This window comes from Crocuta crocuta, unplaced genomic scaffold, assembly GCF_008692635.1.
Source record: "Crocuta crocuta isolate KB4526 unplaced genomic scaffold, BGI_CrCroc_1.0 scaffold32, whole genome shotgun sequence".
Taxonomy (NCBI): Eukaryota; Metazoa; Chordata; class Mammalia; order Carnivora; family Hyaenidae; genus Crocuta; species Crocuta crocuta.
Genome location: NW_027529424.1, coordinates 9,687,056 through 9,691,368, shown reverse-complemented (window position 1 = coordinate 9,691,368; position 4,313 = coordinate 9,687,056).

The following is a 4,313-nucleotide window of genomic DNA, read 5'->3' as shown; positions in this document are numbered from 1 at the left end:
TGTGTGAATTTTATAGGCCGCTGATACGCTGTAGAAACACGTTGCAAAGGAGGGGAGAGGCCCCCCCTGCCCCCGCCAAAGCCGGGGCCTTGAGATGAAGCACTATTTGAATGACAGATCGTGGCAGCCGCGGCGAGCCTGGCGGTAATGACATCCAGGGGACAAGGCTCTGGCCTGTCAGAGCCTTTCCCTGGGGCTCAAAAAACATAGAGTTATGTGAATTTGAGCACGTGCTCCTCTTGGCTCCTGCTACCTTCCTGAAATAAAGGGTTAGCCCCCCACTGACCTCACAGGGCTGGGAACCAAACCATAAAAGATTCAGACACCCCCCTGGTGAGGTACGGTGGCTGAGCTCCCTCGTAAGCCAGAAGCCATCAGGGCTGGGTCATAGTCTGAGCTTCCAAACCACCGGGGAGCAGCGGGCGGGGGGGGGTGTCTGAGGTCTCTTCAGGTTGCTTTCAGTCTAACAGGACTGGCAGGAAGCATCAAGTCTGGCATCACACGGCTGTACAGGCTGCTTGAACACTTCTGGTGACGGGGAGCTCCCTACCTAGATTTGGAAGAAGATTCTGGTAATTGGGAAGTCCTCCCTTACAGGGAGCCCAGACCCTCTTCTGCTGCTATGCACACACCCTGTGAGGCCTCAGCTGGGCTACCCACATACGGAAGCTTCCAGTGGCTCCAGGGATTGACTGCTCCCCATGCCGTGCCAACACCTCACCGAGTGAAAAGTTCCCATCTCACATCAGAGAGACGTCCCAGCATTATGCGGACGTGGGTGTTGTTCAGGCTGGACATTTGCTCCTCTACCAGCCAGACCGTCCCCCGGGCTCAGCTTGGCAGAGCGTCTCAGCTCCTTGCGTGTCCTGTTTGTGGAGCAGGGGAAGCCGCCAGACAACGCATCAAAGGCAGCTTCTTTTCAAAGCAGAGACTGTCTTGTTACTCTTCCAGAACAAATGCAACCCAGCATTCCAGAAGGCAGTCTCAGCCTCCGGAGCCCTCTCCCTCCCTGAGATCTCGGGCGCCTGCTCTGTGCACCACGCCTTTATCAGATGCCCTTTCTCCTGGGAGACTCTGGGTGCACAGAGCACGTCTCCTCCTTTCCCTGCAGGGCGCTTCCCCGGCCCACATTCCGACTGCTGGCTAAGTGAGGGTCGTCGCTCCCCACTGAGCCGTCTGCGGGCCTGAAGACCCTCCTTACAGGCAGCCTGGGGGCTGGGGGAAGCGGCTTCCATCAGTCTGGCAGCGTCTCTGCCTCTTTTACTCTTCCCACAAGCCAAGTGGGCACGTCAGAAGGGCAGGCTCATCTAGAAGGGAGGCGGGTCCTGGGGTGCAGCGGCGTGCGGCCCTCTGGGGGCCCAGGGTAGCAGACGAGAGACTGGCCGGAGCAGAGCTCACCCACATCCAGGATGCGGCTGTGCTGGGCCCCCGTGTGTGTGTTGGGGGGTCCTCCAGAGGACAACGCACCCCCCGGAGAAGGCCGGCGGTGGTGCCTGGGGTGAGAAGGTCACTCCAGGCGCCCAGCTGCAGAGCTGGGCCCCGCTCCCTCCCGCGCCTCTGGGAACGTCGCCCTCCGCGCACGTGCCGTCTGTGACTGGTGCCCAGGCCTCCTCCCACTGCGGGGAAGGACCCGGGGCATGCCGGCTGCCTCCTTGGAAGGGGGCTCCTGGCCAGAAAGGAGGGCCGGGGGCAGTCTTCATAGAGCCCCAGGAAGGAAGGGTACCAGTCATCCTGCACGCCCATCTCGAATGCCACCTGTCCGTGCGGAGCCCCCCAACACCATTCCTTGGGGGGAGACACTCTCTTTAGGGCCCTTACAGCAACAGGCACCCCCCAGGGGCTGTCCCCCACATCTGTGAATGCCCAGCGCCCTGGACGGGAGAGTGTCCGGCACAAAGAAAGCGCTGCAAAATACTTCCGGAACTGAGTTTCAAACAAGGAGCCCGCTGCCTGGGGAGAGCTCTCGTATTTTCCGTAACGTGGAATCAACCAGCTGTTTCCCTCGTCCCCTAGAAGCCACGTGGCTGTCCTGTCTGAAATCCCTGTCTTGGAGACAGGAGAGACGTTGGAGAATATAGCTGCTCCCACTCAAGGTTATCGCATGCTTCGTGTCTTTGGGCCCAGAGAGATAACAGATGATGACGCGCATGACTCCCTCGCAAGCGCTCCTTATACGGAGGGCAGCTCCTCTCACAGCCGTAAGTCAGCTCTATGTGGATGCTCCCTTCCACAGACAGGCCTCCGGGAAGTGTCCAATGCATGAAGAGTAACGTGTTAGCAAATATTTTAGCGTGTCGACCCTCCACAGTTAGGCGCCTACCTTTGGTGTCTGTGAACTTGTAAGCTTTGATCAAGTGCCTTGGACTTTCTTGCCTTCTTCTGCCACCTCTGGGTAACCTGGACCATATAAATCTTTAATGAAATTGTGCTGCATGGGAATTTCAAGTATGAATAACGTCATCTCCTTCATAAGAAAAACCGTATTGACCTTGATCTTGCAGTCCGGCCTCCGTCTTCCAGACCCCCTCATCCCGCCCCCTCCACACACACACACACACACACACACACACACACACACAGGAGAGAGCGAGCCAGGAGAGAGCGAGCCAGGAGTCCTCTTGGGGAGGAAACTGGGTAGAAATTGGATGTCTAAATAACATCAAGGGTTCTCTGGGCCCTTTTATAAAGCACCCCTTTCCCGGTGGCTGGAGAAACTCACAGGCAGCTCGGCCTCATCAGGCACACACGTCCATAAATATCTTGTCCTCAGGCCGGCTTCTAAATTAACTGCGGTTGTGGGGGGAGTTGGGGAAATGCAAGGAATTATTAACTATAAACAATGACGCATAACCAAAACCAACGGGCAGGGCTTTAAGGAGGGAGTTGTGCTTTCTTCTAAAGTTACATCTGGTGTTCTGGGCAGACCTCTAGCCAGCCACTCTGGGTCTCGCCTGCAACAGACTGAGTCTCTGCCTCTCTGTCTTCGTGCCTCTGGCTTTGTCTCCAGGCCGCATGTGGGAGACAGGAAAAGGCCCACGTGGGTGCTGGGGGTGGGGCGTGACCGCAGGTCGGGAGGAGTAGATCGTTCTTGTCCGGAGATGCTTTGAAAACCAGTTGGAAATGATTTTCTGAGAGATTTAGGTGTCTTAAAAGAGACACGATCTATTTTATTTACAACAGTCTTGCGGGCCAAGCGATCCATCAATAGCTGTTTATCGAGAACAGCTAAAGCCTAAAACCAAAAACGAGCATTGGCTCTGTGTCCCAAACTGGCTTAGGATTCAGTTCCTAGAGGTGAGGAGCCGGGTGACCCGGCCCTGGCTGGTGAGGGACGGGGGGGCCCGCCCTGCCGCGTCCTGCGGGCTGTACTGCTCTGGGCAACTTACCGAACACCTGCAGTCTGGTTTTCTCATCTGTAAAATGGGGATGGCAGTTCCTGCCTCGGGGGCTGTGGAGGGGAAATGAGGCGGTCCCCGAGGGGCCCCGGCACAGCCACGTTCTGCACGCAGGTGGGTTCCCGCCGTTGTCTGTAAAATAACGCCACAAGGCCCCACGAGACACGAGGAAAGCGGCACAGTATAAACTCTTAGAAGCTCGAGGAGAGTCCCCGACGGGCGGGGATCAGGGCAACAGTGAGGCTCTGGAGAAAGATGTTCACAGAGGAAAATGCTGAGCAGGATCCACTGTTCTAAAGGTCTGGTCAAGAGCCCGGAGGTTAAGCATCACAACCACGACCCCCACTCTTCCTAGGCTTGGCTCCTTCCAGTTTTGGTCAGACAGGACTGCTTTCTCATAAAGGGGGGTTCGGGGTGTCTGCTCCCGTTCTGCTGGCCTGCCTTCCATCCTAGACACCACATTGCGCTGAGCGACTCCTGGCCAGAGGGCGTTGTCGCCATGCCCCCAGGGTGAGGCCACAGAGCCCTCCGGTGACCTGAGAGCAAGATGCGGNCGACCCCCACTCTTCCTAGGCTTGGCTCCTTCCAGTTTTGGTCAGACAGGACTGCTTTCTCATAAAGGGGGGTTCGGGGTGTCTGCTCCCGTTCTGCTGGCCTGCCTTCCATCCTAGACACCACATTGCGCTGAGCGACTCCTGGCCAGAGGGCGTTGTCGCCATGCCCCCAGGGTGAGGCCACAGAGCCCTCCGGTGACCTGAGAGCAAGACGCAGGAGAGAGAGGACCGCCTCCTTCCCTGCCATGCGAGGTCGACCTGCAGGGCCAAGGGCAGATGGGGTGTGGGTGGGGGTGCTACAGGCCACGCCCTACGCTTAGAACTCGTCCGACGCACCACCTGCCTCCCCCCCCCCCCCCCCCCC